Raw genomic sequence first — 20,803 nt, 5'->3', positions numbered from 1 at the left:
ATTCTTGATTTTTTTTTTTCCAACCTTGCCCCACCAGTACAGTATTTGATAAAACAGCTGCCACCAGAGGTAGAGCTCCAGCTTACCCCTGTTGCAAAATACCACGCTGGTAATGTCTAAAAGATGCTCTTAGTCTGTTCTGGAGGGGTGCTTACTCATTTTCTTGAGTGCAAAGTTGGTCCCTGGGCATTTGTGTTGGCAGCAATGCTGTAACACCTTGCCTTTTGGCATTAGTTATGTAAGGATCTAAATATGCTGGAGTGACTCACTTAGCTGTCTGAACAGAGCTGTTTGAACAAGAATAACGCGGTGAGTTACCCCAGCAATGGGTGCAGAGGAATCCCAGGAGACATGTCTCCCAGCAGCACCCCCTTGGTGGCTGCTTCTGTTGAAGACCCATTTGCTCTGCACATTATTCCTCTTTCCTCTTCTTCCCCACTGCTATTTGTCAAATGATGTTAGACCTCCTCCAAAGCTTATCAGTCGTGCCACTGAATCCTCTAGCAGTCAGACTAGGTCTTTACTGGGGGACATCCCAAGCCCTCTCTTGTCTCTAGGAAACCTGCATCCCATCTCCCTTTGTTTTATTTGCTCCCTTTCAATTTTCCTGCTCTTTTTCTAAGGAAAGCTTCAATCCAGAAGCCACTGCAGTTAAGGGAGGCTGGATCCAGGTTATTTTGCTTCATTGCTGTGTGCACAATCTCTTACTATAGCCACTTGTGAACACCATGGTGCTTAACTCTTCCGTCCTTCTCCACTCAACATAGTCCTTGCCTGATCTGTGTCGGAGGATTGTGCCCCTCTACGAAGGAGACTCAGTAAGTACCTCATATCTTCTTTCATGAACTATTGTTTCTGATTTTTGCCCATATCTTAATAGTCCATCAGATCCAAGCTAGGTCTCTACCAAAGAGGCAAATTTGTACTTCCTGTAACTTTTGTGGACAAGAGCTATTTCTCATTATGCCACTGCATGAGCTTTGTACCACTATCTCAAAAAGAGTGTAATTTTCTTATAAATGATGAAGACTCATAATAGTATCAATACTGTATTTGCCCTAAAGTTTTCAGCCCATTGTACTTCACAAATCTGAACTCCAGTGCTGCCATCTTCACAAACAGAAATAAGCTATGGAGCAGGATTGGTCCGTGCTACTGCTTCTTCCTTTCTGAGTGCACTTTGTTGCTGGGTGTATAGATGCCTGTTCCAACAAAATGGATGGGGAGAGACCTCACCTCACACACCATGGAGCCAGGAGGTGGAAAAGCTTCTGTGCTTTGGCTGGCTTGAAATGAGTGTGACACTGCAGACGAGAAGCCTCAGCTCCAGAGGGAGCTCCAAACTCTACCGGCTGGTTTGATAGAGGCAAATATCCATGGTCCTTCTCAGCATCTGCATGCTGGAGAGGAGACAGCCACTTGTCCACTCTCTGTGTCATTCCCTCTTGGCTGGTATCGCAACACGAGGAGGTCCCAGTCCCAGTCCCAGTCCCTAGCTGTTCTCCAGCGAGTCTGTGACAAAGGTGCCTAATGCAGTATGGGGATTTCTGCTCCTGGGGGCAACTTCTGCTTCTCAGTTAATGATCTCCAACCTCTTCTCTTCTGTGTGTGGAAGGGCTCCAGAATTGGTCCTGGATAGAGGGACCCCAACAGAGATTTTTCTAGTCTACTGATTCTGAGCTTGATTTTCTTAGTGACCCTTAGAAGTACTCAGCCGAACCTAGAGTAAAATCCTTGTTAAAAGGGCTGGCATGGAGCACAAGGCATCACTCACTATTTCTGGACACAGGGACATTGAATCTAGGATTCAGGTGGTTTATACAACAGCTCAAATATCCCTAACTTCTAGTGGTTTCAATAGATGAGTGCCTACATAGCACAACATAAGCTTCAGCTTTCCCAATGCTGAACTGAGCAATGTCCATATATCTTGAAATTTGGGCTGTAGGACTAGGAATTAGTTTACCTTGTTAACAAGAAAGCAGAAGCACTGTCTACACTGTAGAGGCAAGGATTACTCTCAAGGAAAACATAAAAACCCAACCCAACCATCCTACCGAAGTGCTGGTTACAGATTAAAGAGAGAAGGAGGTAGCTTGGAGGAAAGGTCAGGCACTGTGGGTTAAAAAAAAAAGGGGGGGGGGGGGGGGGGGAGAAAAAAAAGAAAAAAAAACCACAAAGCAAAACATCTAAGACGAAAACTTGGAAACTTTCCTGGGAGTGGAGACACTTGAATTACCTCAGAACAAAGGCGGTTGACTTTCCTCATAAGGAGAGAAAGTCTTGTTTCTAAAAACCTAAAAGCTTGCTAAATAATTGTTTTCTTCTTTATTGATTTGTTGGAAGTTTAAAAAAGCTAAAATAGACACTTCAGAGTGAAGCAAACATTTAGTTCAGGCAAAATGAATGGATAAAAATTCAAGTTATTTCAACCATTTTAAAGTATTTTGATTCTTTGTGTAATTTATGCACTAGTCTGCACTACAAAAAAAGTTTGAAACTGGATTAATGAAATACTTTTTTATTCATGTTTTGAGACCTTTCTTCCCACTTCTGTGTAAAAAATTTTTCAGGTAAGGATGAAATCACAGTTGCCTCTCAGAGAGCCAGGTCAGTGGGCTTATGGCCACCCGATGATGTAACAGGAAGACTTGACACAGAAGTCATTGGGTAAAGTCTGCTTGCTCTTGTGCAGGACATGAGAGGAGGGCGTCGAAACACTCCCTCTGGATTTTAGAACTGTGGCTCCATTAGTAAATCTCGCAAATTTAAATATGGCATGCAAATAAAGGAGAGGTAGAAATAATTGTTCAAGCCATGAATAATGGCTTGAAACTACTGTCTGAGGACGGATGCTCAGGTCACTCAGAGTCCTTAGAAGGATGATCATTTAAGACTGTTGAAGGCAATTCAGAACACAGTTCACAAGCTTGGTCCTGTGAACACTTTTGGACAAGGCACATGCACTGGGAGGGAGGAGCAGCAACTGGACATGGAGAAGGGATGTGATGGAGATTTCTGTTAGCAGGGGGATAGGCATGACTGGGAAGGTGGAGCAGGATTTCATTTGGGCAGATCCTGAAGAAGCACATGGGTATTCCATCTTATGGAGTGGACAAAGGGTGGCAGAAGAGAGGCTGGCCCTATTGCCATGTAGATAGGCATCTAATGTAGAGAGGTTTCTGAGTGACGGAAAGCTTTGGGTTAAAGAGAAATGTACAAAGGAGGGCCAAGCTTTTTTGAAGGTAAAAGTAGCACCTGGTCAGTGGGCTCTGGTCTTTGCTTAAGTAATTCAAGGAGGTACATATACAGCTCCCTCTAAATCATTATGCACTATCATAAACCCTGGTCCCCTTTATGCCCTCAAAGTGTAAGGTAAAAAAAAAAAGCAAGCCAGGCAGGAATCAGGGGCTTTCACTCTCTCCCACCACTCACTTTTTTCCTTGCTTTTGATTGCATGCCTCAGATCCCCATCAAGTCCACAAGAAAATGCATTCCTACATCCAGAGTATCTGCACATCACTTGTCCCACCAAAACCATAATAAATGGAACACAAGCTTACGACCTGTTCCAGTGATTCATTAACTGTCTAAAGTCAGGGTAATAAATCATTGAAGACAGAGATCAAAACTTTTTTCCTAGAATGACTGTAGAACCGCCGCACAAGCAATACTAGAACAGCTCTGTGCAAATGCCATCTGTCTAACCTGGTACATGATGGTACAGTTCTCCAGTGATTAAAATGAGCAGAGGCAATCAGAGATGCCTTCTGCATGCAAAGGCACATCTGCAAGGAATTGATAGCAGCAGGAGGGAGATGAGGAGGGGATCTCTCCCATATCAGGAACATGGTAACTCTCAGTATACTCAATACTTTGACCTTATGCAGAACTTTTTGGTTCAAAGGACCTCACAGCTTTTTATCCTGAGCTCTGGATCATTTTCAGGAGGGAGTGTGCTCACAGCTCTCTGCTCTGTAGCACGCTTGTACATGGAGGAAAGCCTATGCCCAGCTGAAGCTGCAGGAGGTTTTAGGAGATAGCGAGTGATTAATAGGTGGAACTGGCCCAGATGTGCAGTTAATGCACAGGCATTTGCAGAAGGGCTCTTTAATGACTGCCTTGGATCAAGTTTGCTTCGCACCCAGAAATTTGTCTACTGTTGTGACTTGCACAGTAAGCCTCCCTGTGCTGCCAGCTCCACTTCTTCAGCAAGTACTCACAAGTTCTTTGGGTCAGGAACCTGGTGTCTTTTTCTGTATTAATCCGAAGGTTTCTGTCCTGGCTCCCATTCCCAATTCCCCCATCCCTTACTATATCTCAGAAAAGGGAGTGGGTGTGAAAACAGGAAAAAAAAAGGAAAGACTGTAGCTAGGAAAGGAATCTCCTCATTACCATGCCCAGAAACAATCCCACAGGATGCCTTGCACAAAGCTAGCTACTACTGCTCGCTCTTGGGCAGTCCTGCCAAAGTAGTCTCTATCTTGCCTTAGCTTACCATGTTTACGTCCTTGATCCTCTCCTGGACTCTCTTCATCTCCATTTCTCTTGTGATTTACTGCGTTTGAGGCTTCAGACGGAGTGGCCACCAAGACCAAGCAGGAAGTGTTGTTTGATGACTTCCTTGTGGACAGGTGTTAGCAGCACCAGTAGCACTGGCTTGAGCGCTCCCCATCAGCAGCCGGCACATTTCTGCAGGCTCAGGTCTGTCTGATTGTTTACATTCATTTTATTGTCACTATTCTCCCACTGCCAGGTCTGTAGACAACCTCTCTTCCTGCTTCCAGTGCACTCAGATTTGTGCAAGGCTTCTTGTTTTAAAGCCACCATTCCCAGTGGGTCAGCTGGGAGATCAAGGACACAATATTGTGAAACCCCAAATCGCCATTCTGAAAAAGAATAATTATTTTGATGGTTAGGAGTGGTGGGAGGGACAGTAAACAACAGTGCGAGTGTGAACCAGGACTCAGCAGCATACTGCTTTACGATCACAATACACAATATATTTGCACACTTAAGCAAGCCATAAAATTTTGGAGCCTTTACAAGCTCCACAGAAGCCTGCCAGGCTTGTGAACTGCTCCAGAGAACTGTCAGGAGAACAGGAGCTCCTGACAGTGGTGGGAATGGCTCAAGGACATGATAGCAAGGACATCCCTCCATGAATGTGCTGACTCCACCCTTCCACGGCACAATGTGACCTCTATCTTGGTCTATGCAGCTCCATTAATGTAGTGTTAATGCAACTCTTTTATATGCTGATATTCTTCCACGTTCAGGGAAAAAAGTAAACCATTAACCAAAAGACCCCTAAATAATTGATAAAAAAAGGATGACTGTTATATTATTCAAACACATGCTTTTATTTTTAAGCTTCCTATGTTGGCTTTATATCTGGACATAATTTACGTTTTGGGTGAATGCCATTTTGCATTTAACTCATGAGTCTGACACCATCCTAGGCGGCATCGTGTATGATCTTGAAAAGAAAGTGAACAATGAAAGATTTGCAGATCACATAGAATTATTGAGGTCAGTCAAGACCTCAGAAGAATGGGAAAAACTCCAGGTGGACCTGCCAAAGGCAGGTGAATGAGTAGATTGGTGTCAGATGAAATGTAAGTTGGATAACCACCAGATTAGGAGGAATAACTTGAGCTTTTTATGTATGTGGCTGGGCAAGGAAAAGCCGCATGTGGTCAGCTCCAAGACACCTCAACTGAAAGCTTGGTGGTAGCAGAAAAGAAAGAATGAATGTGATGATGGGCTGTATAAAGAATGAGACAGAAAAATGATACTGAAAATATGCTAATATTATTAGATAAATCAATGCTGCTTTCTCACTGGCAATATGCTGCACAGTTTGTCACCTTATTTAAGGGGGGGAAAAAAAGTAGTGATTTCAGAGACAAGCAATGAAGATAAGTGACCTGAAGAAATTTCTGTAAAAGGAAACATTGAAAAGCCCCTTCCCTACCTCTCTCTGATATGTGCCACAGTCTCCATTTATCTTTTTCCTCTGCCTGCAAGTCATTTTGTTCTCCTTCTGCTTTCCATTATTTTGATTAAGCACTTTTGGGGGCTCCGATGTATGAAAGACTATATGTGAAGTGCACTGGACCAGTGTTGCCCCTTTGGTTCCTGCTTTGCCTTAATTGTACTCTTAGCCCTTTGTTTGCGTATCCACTTATTTCATTTGTCAGGATGTTGGAAAGCAGCCTTTTCTTTGAAAATTCTTTTCAGCTAATTTTAGTTTGTTTTATTACATGCACATTGTCCAAGAAAGTGATTAATAATACTGCATTGCCTTCACGGCTTGCTGAAAAGCTTTGGCTGAAACTTTTTTTTGACAAAATAATGAGTCTTTGAGTTTATGAAGCTTTTCTGAGAAGTAGTAGCTTTCTTCAAAAGTTTGATATATATATTTTTTTTTTAAATTCAAAAACAAAGTGTCTGAAAACTGCAAGTTTTCTTTTAATTTGGAAATACTGTTATTTTGATACCTTAAAGAAATTGTAACTTGGCCTTTTCACGTCTCTGGTGTCTTCTGTGTAAGATTCCATAGACAAGTTTTTGTATCCCATAAAATTAAAAATCATCACTGACGATTTTATCCAAGACGTTTGCAGGTACCTCCAGCTAATGCAGCCATGCAATGACAGGTCTTTAGCAACTGCTCCATCCTGTGTCACTGTGAATGGATTTCACAGGCTGCAAGTGCTGTAGTAACCATCCCCTTCCATCATCTTCACAATGAATACTCCTTACCTCCAGGGTAGTTTTAAGTGGCTCTAATGAACTCTTTTAGAGCACTCCAGCACTGCTCGCTTCCTCATTTAGGTGTATCATTTAAAGGATATGAAGAACTTTAAGGATTCACCATGTTTTAAGTCCAAGAAGATAAAAATCATCTAGCCCCAAGCATAATGGACCACAGGACCTCTTCCTATAACCCCTGCATCAAAAGCCACAGTTTGTGGCTGAATGAATGTAGGGTCTCTATTCAGTTGTCCATCTGAGATATCTTACGGCAGGTCAACACCTGCACAGTGCTGGTGAATATGAGATGGAGTAGGTCAGAGCTCTTCCTGGCTGGAGGAACAGCTCAAAGCCAGATGTGACAGTGCCGTGTATCTCAAGTGGTGCAGGACATTGTGTGTGGTGACTGAAATGGGCTTTGAAGTGGGATCCAGGTTGCACATTAAAATACAAGTGAGCTGGGCATCTCTGCTCCCACCACAGCCAGTGGAGAGCAGATCAGTACAGATGGTGGAAGCTGGAGAGCAATCCCACTCATCTCATGCAGGGATCTACTGAGGGTGTGCTGCGTCCCTTTCTAGGTTTCCACTGATTGATCAGATATTCAGTGACCGGAATGGGAACCAAGATACCCACATATAGACAACAACATGTAGCTTTCTTAATCTGTACCTGAATCTCCTTCTAAGTGAAGTAGAACTTACCATATCTCTGGGACATTTGATCAGGTACCTGTTTGATCTAATGCAGGTTTTTTCCTACATTGCAATGCATATGTCCCATTTTCTTTCTTTGGTTGTTTGTATATTTAGCTGGAGGGTAACATTGTCCTTTCTGTGGTGAGTAACATATATGATAGTGGGAGAAAAATGTCCAGTTCCAACTTGGTTTATAAACTTTCTACTTTTGCTCCTGATGAATTCATTTTTCACTGCAATAAGTCATTTTACTGTTTCCCACCACTGAGTGGCCCAAGGTCATGGAGGGTCACTAGTGGAAACAGCAGTCCTGATGTATACATGAATTGATACCTTTTTGCATTAAATCTCAGAGGCTCTGAAAACAGGTTATAAGATTTGGGATCAAACTCAAAAAAGCAGCTACTTGTGGTGTTACTTCCCCAGTGAGAACCAAAGTAAGAGAATGGAGAATGAGGCTGGTATGTGGTGGGCAGAGCAGGGATCCATATTTATTTACATGTCGCTTAATCTCAGAGGTCAGATCACTCCCTGCCGGTGTTTCGGTTTGCCTTTCTATATACATGCAAAGGACGGTGATAGTGAGAAAAACAATTACATCATAAATGCTGCCCTAGCGTCAGGCACAGTGAAAACGGGGGCGAAGTTCATTTATTATTTCCCCTAAGGGCAATTTCGATCTTCAGTGGTGTTCATTGCCTATGATCTTGAGATGACCTCTCCTGGGCCTGGTTTCAGTGCTGCCTACCCTCAGCTTTTGATCTGGCCTTAGCTGTTCCTGTGCAAGAGCTACAGGCCCACTGTGAATGTTGACTGAGACTTGCCTGTTGCCTATGGGATATGTTGCAGCTGGCTGCTGGCTCAGGGAATGTAAAGTATGTCTGATGCTGTGCCCTGAACTCAACCTGCCCTGGGGTTTGTTTCCTTCCCACTTGCCTTGGCTCTGGCCTTTTCAGTTCTTTAACACAGAGACACGGAGTGGATGGGGTGGGCAGTTCTGCACACAACTCTTGTAGGCAAGAGGAAAGCCACTCAGGAAAAAATTACTGAAAAATGTGGAGGTCCTTCAGAAGGCATCAGCTCTACAAACCCATCCTGGCTCCCACTGCTCTCCCTCATACTGTAATGAGAGCATACTGAGCCCTATGCAACCCAGCACCTCACCTCCGACAGCAGCCAGCATCAGACTTCAAAGAAAGGCCCAAGAACCACTCAGAAGAGGATGACCTGCTCCCCTTGTCCCCGTATCTGTATGAATGGTCCAAACATTTGAACCTGACAGCAGGTTTTGGCCTTGAATGAGCTAGCAGAAGTTCCTTCATCAGCAGCCCCTACCCCAAACGGTGGAATCTGCAGTCAATCCAAAAATATTTTTTGCCAGCACTGTTTGTCCTCTGCCAGCAGGTGAGGAGTCTCTGTGACCCTGGCTCCGCAGGCTCTGTACAAGTCTTGGTCAAGCCTGGTTGGGAAGGTGACCTGCATGTCCCTTCTGATGGAGGAAGGCTGTAATGCCACCCCAGCACGAATGTCTGTCACAGTCTGGGGTTTGCCTGCCTTGCAAAGTGTCTTTCTACTGACTCCAACCAACCTGGAATGTGACAAATCCAAGCCTGGCCCTGGCCTTGCAGCTTGGCCCAGCACAGTCAACAGCTTCAGGTTGCTCCAAATTGGTGTCAGGTCCCAGGTGTCCCAGGACACATGCTGCTTTGTTTGGATCCGTTGTCTCAGAAAAGGTAATGCTAATCCAGATTTCATAGCTTCACCTAGACTTGCCTTTAATACCAGACATGCTTAAGGGTGAAAACAAGTTTATTCTGGCAAAACAAGAGTTTAAATTCCTAATTATGAAGTTTGAAAGAAGATTACAAAAGCAAAAATAGAACACAATTCTAGATCATACTAAACAGCAGGATTCCTTCTCACCCCTGGTATCTCTCACCTGAAATCTCCTGGGCGTGCTGCAACTGTTAGCATGATGGGAGTAAGTGTGCACATGGCAGAGTGGCTTTGCTTTCGGATGGGGATTGGGAGAGATGTGGGTCTAGATCAGAGGCTGACTGACAGCAAAAGCTACAAGGGGTTGTTTTAAAAAAATGGTAGTTTGTCTGACAGGCTGGCACGTTAATGGGAAATTTCAGCAGGAGCACTCGAGAGGCCAGAGGGGGTATAATATGTGAAACTGGTGAAATCCAAGTTTGTACAGTGGTGCTGGGAGGAAGGAGGATAAACAAGAGGAACTTGAAGTCACAGCCAACACAGTGGCTGATTTGATATCAAAGGCAGTGAGAGCCCACAAGTCTGGAGCGGAGGCAGGGAGAACAACAGCTTGTTTGGGAAGGGCAGATGAGGGGGACAGAAGCACTCTTTGGAAAAGTAACAGCCCATAGACTCATTCAAAACCCAACAAAAGTTAAAGACAGTTTTGTATAACATGTTTGGATGGAAATAAGAGACAAATAACAAATGTATGGTTATAGGAGCCAGTTTGCAGGAGCACAAGTTAATGAGGAGTTTGGGGATGTCTGAGCAGCTAACAGAAGGAAGAAACTGCCTTAGAGACAAAGGACAAAAATCCTGGTGCAGAAGAAACAGAGAAGCAACACGAGTATCATTATGGAGTCCTTTAAACAAATATGGAAGTCAAAAAACATTAAAAGAGACAAATCATTAACAAGGAGTGAGTGTAAAGCACATGGTGATAATGTCAGAAACATTTAGACCAAGGTGAGATATGGTTAGCAAGAGACAGGTGGTCCTCTTCCTTGTTTAGCGCGATATCATATCTAGAGAAAAGATAATTTTGGTAGGCTTCAGTATTCAATGCCTTCTTTGCTTCTTCCTTCATGAAAATCCTGCTAACGTAATTAATTGTAAGAGCAGGCAGATGGGCAGATCAGAATGGGGAAAGAAGAACCTTAAGAATATCTAGGAAAATGGATGACTCAGGGCACCGAGATGTTGCGAGGTTTAGCACAGAGTGCAGCAGGAACTAGTTCATGGCAATCCCTGAAACCAATTCTCTTCAAGCAGTGATGGAGGATGCTTAAGGTCCAAGAGGACTGAAAAATGGCAACACAAAAGTACTACCTTTAAAAGCATGAAAGGAGGACCTTGAGAGCTGCACATGAGAATAATCTAACTTGCGCAGCAGAAGGATACAAGAACAAATTATTAAATAATCAGTTTAAAGATGCCAAGAGGATAATAAGATGATAAAGAAACACAGACATGGATTTATGAAGAATAAAACTTGTCTAACTACTTTAATGTATTTCTTCCATTTAGTGGGTATGGGAAAAGCAATAAGTAAAATAAATCTTTGACAAAGCCTTTGAGAGTTTTCTTTGACAGGAACAGCAGTTTGATAACCATTGTCCAGCTCATAGATCTTGTTATGAAGAAGGCAGTGATGAACTGTTTTTCATCTCTTGTTGGGAAAGAAAAATAGAAATCTGATTAATTCGCAATAAAGAGGATTTAGGTTAGATGCTAAGACAAAACATCCTAGCTAAAAAGGATGTGGAGTACTGGGAGAGACCACACAGGGAAGCTCTGGAGCCTCCATCATTAGAAGATTCAATGAACATCTAATGGGGCTGGTCTTGGAATTCCTCAGGCAGCATCTCTGTGGGGAGTGGCCTCTGGGACTCCTTGGCATCTCTTCCCACTTCCTCCTTTTCACCCAAAGGCAAATGGCATGGTGCCGCATGGTAAGGCCTTGCAGGTGGTATTTCAGGTGTATTCCACTTTTGACCTCCACGTTTCTCTGATCTGGTAGTGGCTCTAGTGTAGCTAGGACATACGGTTTGTGTATGTTCTGCAGCTTGTTTGAAGAGAATACAGACACTTCTCATTCTGGTTACTAATGTTTATTGCCTTCTTACTGTCTTTACTGGGCTGCCACTCTGGTTCCTGAAAGCCTTTCTCCTGAGTGTGCTCTCCTGAACTGGGTTCTGAGTGCTTGATCTAGGTGAAATTTTAAGAGGTGTTAAGTGGTGACTGTTGAGGCTTGTAGGTGGATCAACAGACTGGAGATGATCTCTCATATATACCTGGTAATGGACACAGAAAGGGTAGAAAGCCTGGAACATGGCAGGGGCCAACCTTATTTTGGCAATCACACAAAAGCAATCTCTGCCAAGGCCTGTGTTAATGATGTAGGCAGCCTTGGGAGCAACAGCTAATACAGGTACATCCTCCGGTGTCACATATGAATTTATGAGCTCCACTTTTGTTCAGAACATCTAAAAGATGGTTACAACCGTTGCTTGGCCAATCTGACAATTTCCATTGATGCTATATCTGTTCTTGCTAGCGTTGTGCCAAAAAGGACTAACCATGACCCTGGGCCTCCCTGGGCTGAGTTGTATAGAAACAGAGAACACAAAGATGTACCCCAGAAGCTCTGGAGTGGCCTTGTGGCTTGGCCGTGCTCCTCTCTCTGCTGGGAGATCAAACGTGGAGATGCCAGACCACACCGGGTGAGCATATTGCTGTGGAGGTCTGCGTAGGCGTGAACAGGCAGGGAAACCAAGGCTCAGGCTCCTCCTGCCTTGTTTCCCATGTTTTGACACAAGTGCAACATGCTCCCATAGGCTTTGCACAGTAGTTCACATGAGTATAGTTGGCAAACCACAGTCTAAGTCTGTGGGAAATTAACCTCCTGTGACCATACTTAGTGCTCTCTCAATGATGGAGTTACTTTTATGTAGATGTATGTGTTCAGGAGCAACAGCTGATCAGAGCAACTGAGGGGATCTATTGTCTCAGCTCTTAGGAACTTGTTCTGAGTTATCCCTAAGGGGAGCCTGACACTTTGGAAAGACTCCCAGTGAGGCTGTTCAGGTCTAGCACTGTATGATCGGATCACCCCACTGCCATCCATCACCAAACTGTGTAAACGAGGCCAAAATCTCCTTTCTGAGCAAAGGGGGAGGGCAGGCAGGAGACCTCATGTGCAGGCAGTTTGCAGGTATAGACATGGTGTAGCTGGCAGATGAGTTACCATCCATGCCACTCTGTGCGGCCTCCCCAGCCGTTATAAAGCCCTCCCATGGGGACTGCCAGACACAGGCTGAGTGCTTGAACACAGCAGACTTCACTGGGCATAAATACTGCCACTTGTCTCCACATTTTTCCCTAGAGCAGAAAACAGGCCATTTAAGCAGTTTGTATTTTTAAATGTGAAATGGATAGTATCAAGCTGAGCTGTTTGGATAATAATTCTTGTAAGATCTGTATGAAAATATTCTGACTGACTCAGCTGTCACAGGCTGGGAGTTTGCAGGTACTCAATATGACTGTCATGTATTGCAAGACCAGCTCTCACCACCACGTACTGAACTGTCTGGCAAAACAGATTCATTCTCTGTGCGCTGCATATTTAAATACCTAATGGTAGTAATATCATTGGAGACCAGCCATTTCAAGCTAATCCCAATGAGATTTGTTGTAGAGGACATGCACCCAGTGCACTCTCTCCCTGGGAGACTTTATTGTCTTTCATGTCTGTTCCTTTCCTTTGAAGCAAGGTTCTGCTTCAGTCCTGAAAGCTGTGTGTGGTGTGTCTGTATTTTCCTGCTCTACCAGTTTGGCCTAGTGAAATATTGGACCTCTCTCCACCACTTTGTCTTTTTTTAGCCGAAGAGAGAGGCTGTCTTTCTTCCACAAATGCCAAACTTTGTATTAAACACTAAGTATGTGCCTCAGCCCAGCCCTCACTACTGGGCTCACATTTAAAGATCACCTGGTCATATCTTTAATAAAGAGCTTTGCAGACATCCAGACATGGCCAAAGAAGACATGTCAGGTACCTGCCCATTGACAAAAGCACTTTGTTGAATATAACCGCTGTGCTGATCAGTGTCCAGCCTGGTCCCAACAAGAAATGGGTCACGAAGGTGAACTGCTTGCTCAGAGAGGTAGTGATTTTTCATGGTTTTTTTTACAAAGTCTTGGTCCTGGCTGTGAAAGGAGAGCCTAGACAGGCAATTACAGGAGGAGCATGCACTATGGAGCTGAAAGTGTCTTCCTAATCCTGGAAATAAAGCCAAGTTTTTCTTCTAAAGGACTCTAAGAAGATCCCGCTTACCTCTTGCTTTATCCATGCCATGTCTTTCTCTAGTTATCTTCTTTTATCTTGTTTCAGCAAGGCTGTGAGGCTTAATTATTTTAGGTTCTATTGAAATTGTTACAGGGATGCCAAGGAAAGAGTAGGAAAAGATTTCACTTGGGTTTCTGTGTTGAAATATTCTTGTTCCATGTCTTTCCAGTATGCCAATAACACGAGTTTCTAGCATCTTCCTGAATAAGTCTGGAAGCCCTACACAATTATGTAATATTTTGTATGAATGTTTTATAGAAGTCTGTTTAATCCCCATCTTGCACCCATGACACAGGAGATGTGGTCATCAGCTGAAATTCCTCCAGCAGAGACTGAGCTGACCACTCTGAACTCAAGCTTTGTGTTGAACTGTGGTGTCTTTTAACAATCAGCTGCAGGCCTGGGGACACAATCAGCTTCATCCCTGCTCCAGCTCAGCCTCAAGTGTAAAACAGTATCTCCAGGGGAAGATGCTCCATTTGCAAATGCGCATTTCCAGTCTGAGGGCAGGAGGGATCTCTAAAGAGGCAGGAGACTCCTAAGTAAAGGAATCTACTTCTTTGACCCTAAACGCTTAGGCACATCTCAGTCCCCACTCACTGCAGAGCTGTTCCAGCACAGCTACTTGCAATGAACTTCCTTGCCACTGGGATGGCGGTGGGGAAGGCGGCAGGGCTGGAGGTGCGCAGCTGCGCTGCATGGTCCTGGACACCCTGCTTGGATGCAGGTGTCCTCTTCTCTTTCCTATGTGACACTCAGTCTGCCCTTTTCCACCAGATCCTCCGTGTGTACATATGACATCCTTAAAAAATGTTAAGAGTACAAGCCATTTCCCTGGTTGGCAGCAAACACAAAGAATTGTTTGCTATATCTATTGGCTACTTAAAACAGGAAATGTTCTTTCCTTAGCGCTGCTTTCTAGTAGGGGTGATTCGTACCGAGCGCTGTGCCTGTTCTCCTTGCTAAGGTGAATTTTTGTCATGGCATATGCTGTCTCATTTGCATGAAGTATACAGCGTGTCTCGAGGTAACTGATGCAAACAGAAAGGGTAAGTAAAGTACGGAGATCAGTGGGATGTTTTATCTCAGCTGCTGGAAACAACAGAGATCAGTCACTGCAAAACACAAGCAGTGAGTTGGTTATCATTTTTTAAAGTTCCAGTGCCAGAAAGCATTCCTCAGTTTGGAGCTTTATCTTTGGTGAAAAGGCAGAAGAAACACTCTCTGGGGTCTCTTAACTTCCTTTTGCTGCTGGCTTTTGCCTTCCACCTTTAGACACGTCTGCACATATGGATTAGTATTTTCTCTTTGATCACATGCAGCTGTATGTGTGTGTCTGACTCTTGTAATGCAGAAGATTTGAAAAAGAGCACTTGTGGGGATAGTGCTGGTTTGGAAGCCAGTCAAGGGGGGCATTTCATCAACAGGCAATAGCTTTTCTGGAAGCAGTAGGAGAGGAATCAATGCATAAAGTTTCTTGTTTTCTTAATCATGCTCCTATTCTATCTTTCCTGGGAGATTTATGAGCCTCCGAATGTTGGACAAACACCAATAATAGTTACACATTTTTAGCATCTGAAAGCTTTGCTTTGCCTGGCTTCATACGGCAAGACAAGTCCGGACAAGGTGGTCCTCCAGAAAATGGTTTATTGGGACAGCATTCTGGCCTGCAGCCATGGCACCTTGGGCAGTGATCTTATCAGACCTCCTAAACAGAGCAGGGTTGGGCCTGTTTGTTACTTCAGTGGAAGACCTCCGAGGAGAACCTGGGTGTTGCAAGACATGGTATCAATTGTTCTCTGGGCGATGCTTTCCCTGGAGAGGAATGAACCCGTACTGCAGGCTACTGTGCTGCTGAAATGGCACCACTTCAGGGAGATGCAAAGTCCAGCTGAACTGAGGATGAAAAGCAGAAGGAATAAACAAAATCAGATCTGTATTCTCAGTGGTATTCAAGGAAGTTGGGGAGGAACTGGCCATTGATTTTCAAGGAGATCTGGGTAGCTAAATACTGTGGGTTCCTTTGGGAATCCCAGTCCAACTGCGTGTGTTTGAAGTGTACAGTTGATTTGGCAGAGATATCAGCAAGGGTTTGCTTGTTTCTTATTTTAGCCAGCTTTGATATGTGGGCTGAACTTTACCTTAACTTACAGTCCTCTGGAAGTGCTCTCATTCCATTTTCTATTAAGTACTGACTTGCCTGGCAGGTTTGATGTGATTTCAGATAACCTTCTGCTGAAAACAACCACATCCATAATGATGACACTTTTGGCCTTGACATGACTGTACCTTTGGACTTGATTAAGGTGCCTAAACACAGACTTCTAGTGACTTTTGAGACACCTTAGGGTATCTGAGACATCTGCATAGGGTGGCAGATACGATGGGTCTACAGAAGACCCATTCTCTTCTTAGCTGGCAGGTGGTGGACGGGTGAGCTGCCCCTACCCTCTTGAGTGGGGCTAGATTCCTGCATGTAGGTTACTAGACTCAACTGCCCATGTCCATAGTTTTTAGGGCCAGAGTGGACTAGCATGTCTTCAGGATGAGATTCAACTCTTAATTAAGGCAACTAAATGTAGGTGTCCACATCTAAGATGCTATAGCTCAGCTAGAGGTCTAAGGTCTGGTTACAGCTAAAGGAGAGCTAGTAACTAAGTCAGCTGAGTCCAGAGTGATGCAGTCCATCCTAAATAGACACCAGGTGATCAGCTGGATTGCTCTTTAGGCTCCATTGACCAAGGGCTCAACTCATTCACTTACACATAAGTGGCTAGCAACATTTCAAACTACCTGTTTATCCCATCCAGTCTCCATCTCTCACTGTAGAAAAGCAGAGTTACCCAAGGCTCCTATGACGTCTTTGCTCCTTGTGGATGTTTGGGACACCTTAAAATGTCTCATATTACAGTTGATGTCTATGTAGAGGAAAGTGAAGAGCATGCCACATGTCCACTGACTTTAATGTAAGCTTAGAGCTATAATGCACATGGATTCACTGGATTTTAGGTGTCTTAATTGCAGGCTGCATCCCACCCCTTTCTGGCATTCTGAATAATTCAGAAGAGACACTTCTTCTGGTGAATACTGCATTAGATTTTATAATTTTTGGAGTAAGAAAAGGTCTTTTATAATTTTGGTGTTATTCACAACAGGCTGTTCTATTGCTGCAACAAAAACTATTATCATTAATGCTTCTGTATAGACCATCCCTTGGATGAAATGGTAGACAAAGAAACTAGAAGGAAATGAAGCTTGTTAGAATGAGGTCTAATGTAAATGATCCTTTAAGACAGAGATGCTGTGACTGTTTTTTCTTACTCTTTTTTTCCTATTTTGAATGTAAAGATTTGGGGGTAAGGGCTTTTCTTACCATGCACATGCACAGATTTCATTAGCTTGATATGGCCTCAATTGTTGTGTTGTACAACTAACAAATACTAATCTTTGCTGTGTGTTTTCCAGCTCACTACATAAAAGACTCAATTGTTGGTTCTTTCTGCCACTTCCCTTAGGAGACTATTGCATATTCTGTTTGCTCTCATTTGATGTATAATTCTGGCTGATTATTCTTGATGGTGTTGCGTGACTAATTACCAGTATCATAACTTGTTTTCTAGCATCATAACATTTTTTCTATTTGTGTCTTTGCATCTGATAACAAGCCATTATCACCCTAAGAAATGATACTATCATTAGAGTATGATGTAGTGGGACAGAGAAGAACCACAGTTACCAGAATGGTGGTAACATTAGATTTTTTTTTCTTTTCTTACAAAGCACTTTTAGTCTAAAGCCCATTGTTGTTAACTAGCATCTTTCCTTTGGCTTCAGTGAGCTTTGCACTGGACCATCAAAAATATTTAGGTATGTAGGTCCTCTTGATTTCACTGGAACTTATTTACAGACCTGGCCCTAGCCTCTTAAGAACAAGTTAGGGGGAAAAAAACAGCACACACAAAAATATGGAAAATTTTAAGACTTCTCTTCAGTGTTGTGTTACTGGGCTCCCTTGTCTTCATTCCCTACTTGGGAATTATCTATTTGGGGCTTCTTCCTAAGTTTCTTGCAGCATCCTCCTGAAACCTGGGATAGTTAGGAATAAAGGTGGAACAGAAACTTAAAGTAGCATCTGTCATACAGACAACATGCTTTTTTTCAGCCTGTTATCTTTAGCCTGAACACTGTATTTTATATGCTTCTGCAGATGATAGGGTTTAATTCTGTAGATCCCATCAGAAATCGATGCACGTGAGCATGTGGTGAGAGTAACCAGACTGGGGGAAAGAAGTTTTCTTGAAAGGGAACTTGCTCAAAGGGTATTTGCAGTGGATCTGAAATTATTTTTGCATTCAGAATGTATTCAACTAATAAGTCTGACAAAATAATTACAAGGCATTGAAAAAAATGTAATAGATTAACAAATGAATTGTGGTATTAAGCTAATCAGGAACAAAGTTTTGCTGTTGCCAGCCATCTCAAGCCATTGGTGCTCAACCTTATCCACATTTTGGGGGTGGATTAGTGAGACCTGGAGTCTAAAGTGAGTTTTTCTGGATCGCCACTTGAAAAAATAGAAAAAATGTGCCTTGAAACTCACCCCAATCTCATTGTACTGAGTCTTTCCAGCTTGTGATGTTCACCGCTTTCCAGACCCTGCTAGATGTTCATGTGTCTGTTATGAGAAGAAATCGGTAATGTGTACCAAAGTATATCTTTGGGGCAATTCTGTTTATTTACAAGGAAGAGGAACACCACTTTACTTCCTAGAAGGCATTTGGAACAAATGCTGTCTATGCCTGCCTTTCCAGTGAATTTCAGTTATCAAAGAGCTCCCTTGCTCCTACTTCTCTTCAAGGCCATCTTTCAGATACATCCCTTTTCTGTTTACTTTTCTGCTGTTTTTTTGAGGTATCTCTTTGCATATAGACAACTAGACAAATAATTTCCTAGCCCCTGCATTTGCCAACATCTTGCACAAATGCTTAATGCTGCTCAGATCCCACCATGCAGTCAGTTGTTTTGGATGACTTTCTCTCCATCTCCTTGGATTGATCCCCATGAAAAGAGGGGTTGAGGAGGCCACTGATTTAACTTGATCTTTGATTGATGATAACAGAGTCATCTTCTGGCCCAACAGGGTGTAAATATGAAAATAAATGAGTTAATTTTCTGTGGAGTCTAAGCTATGATCACTATTGCTCAAGCCTCTTCCATCAGGACTCCTCCTTAGAGTCATTGAGGTAATGCTAGACCTTAAAGACAGGTAAGAAATATCCTCTGGAAGTTCAGAAGGAGTGATAGTAAGAGACTCTAGGCTGAGAGGGTATTCTTTATGTCTTTATATCAAGACAGATATGAGCATCTTTTGTGTTGTCCTTAAAATAACCCTTTACCATGAAGATGTAGCTAGAATAATCATCGTGAAAAATGGGGCTACCCTGGACAGAAATGTGCATTGTATACTGTGTATTTTGAAGGGATATTTATCTGCTTTATTACAAGGTCACAGGAAAGTTCAGAACATTTTCCTTATAAAGCAGAAAGCCTTGGTGAAAGCAATTTGATGATCTTCATTTAAGTCTCAGCGGAGCCTGGTTGTGTGACTTGTGTGGCCACTCTCCTTTCTTACAAACACTTCAGCCCTTTCTTGGTCCAAAGTGTTGTGGGGAGTTGTATAAATCCATTTCCAAGAGTGGGTCCTGAACACTTGCTCATCTGGCTACAAACTCTTGGGAAGTTCTGGTCACCAAAGAATGATGTAATCACTGTGGAGGCATCATCTGGCTTTCATGATCTCTATGGTCCTTTTATTGCAGGTCTCATCCTTTGCTGATGTCCACAGCTATCCTCTCCAACCTTGCTCAGGTATTCCACGAAGAATTAGATTTTAATAAGACTCCTAATAAACAAGAGAATATGACCTGTGAATGGGATAGCTTTTTTTTTTCCTGAACACATCTTAAGAATTTGGCATTTTCCAGAGCTGAGAACACTATTTACACAGAGTCCTTTGAGCCACGTTCTTTGACTCATTCTTGGCTTCTTTTGTACTGGAAAAGAAGTCCCCCACTGTTGTCCCAAGAGCTGTTGAATCTGCTTAGAGCAGACACAGAGAGAGCTACAGGGCAGCAGTGAAGACGCTGACTGTGAACGTAGAATGAAGAGCTGACGGAGACCAAGCTGTGACAGTGTCATCGGTGTGGACACGATGTCAGAAAAAGGTGTATCAGAAATGGCCAGGGATGTATTTGGGACCCTCTGATAAAGTCATAGATTCTTTTAATAGTGAGACAGAGGGAGGTGGTGCAGTATGTGTCCAAAGAGTACTGTTTAACTGAAAAGGAAAGTTTCCTATCTTATCTGGGATTAGACTAAGGAATTTACATATCCCCAGGCTAAGGAGTGTACTCCCACCCTTTACCTTGCTCTGCTAGTGGTGTTATAAATAGGGTCTCGAGTTTCATTTTGCTGGCATTCAGACATGAAGAGCTTTCTGTGGGAACACAAGGCATGAGAGGTAGATATTTTGCAGCAGCGGTTTGAGCGTGCTGGTCTAGCTTGTTCTGAGTGCAGACTAAAATCCACAGAGCCTGGCTGAGAGGAGTGGGAATTAGATTTGTACATGAACAGAAAGATCCTCAGCAGAAGGTCTGATAGGGAAGGGTTGAGCCGGATCCTGGAGCCAGGCTCCATGGGGTCCCCAGCCTTCCTGCAGGTCCTGTCCTTCCCAAGCATCTGACTGCTCCAGACAGCTAGGCGATGTCTCTGCTGGGTGTCACTGGGGTTAAGGATGGAGGGGGAAGGTGCACACTTTGAATGGAGCTGCTCTCCACTTTTTAGATGTGGTGTCCCCCTGTGACAGCTGAGTGGTCAGGGTGAGCATCCAGACCTCCTTCTCCTTGGTTCTTCTTGCATTCTCCCATTTTCTTTCACCTGGAGGAGGCAGATAATAAAGCAGGGATCTCTCCCATGGGACAGGAAATTTTAGGGGCTTTACCACAACTAGGGCACGGAGCAGGGAGCTCAGTATCAGGGATGTCCTGGAATCTTACCCCTTTTATTTCCTTTCTTGAGGGACAGTCAACATATAAAAAGTGAAAATGCTGCCAGGCTTTGGGTCATTTCTTTTTTGGGCTTTCCTTCTACTAAGGCTTTGAACTAGCTAGCTAGGAAAGAAGTGTGTGGGTAAAGAGGTGATAATTAGCAGAGGTAGGCAGGCAGTGACAAAGCCGAACGGATG

The sequence above is a fragment of the Gymnogyps californianus genome, chromosome 22, assembly GCF_018139145.2.
Source record: "Gymnogyps californianus isolate 813 chromosome 22, ASM1813914v2, whole genome shotgun sequence".
NCBI lineage: Eukaryota > Metazoa > Chordata > Aves > Accipitriformes > Cathartidae > Gymnogyps > Gymnogyps californianus.
The sequence above is the reverse complement of the archived record's forward strand: the minus strand, read 5'-3'. Positions refer to the sequence as shown.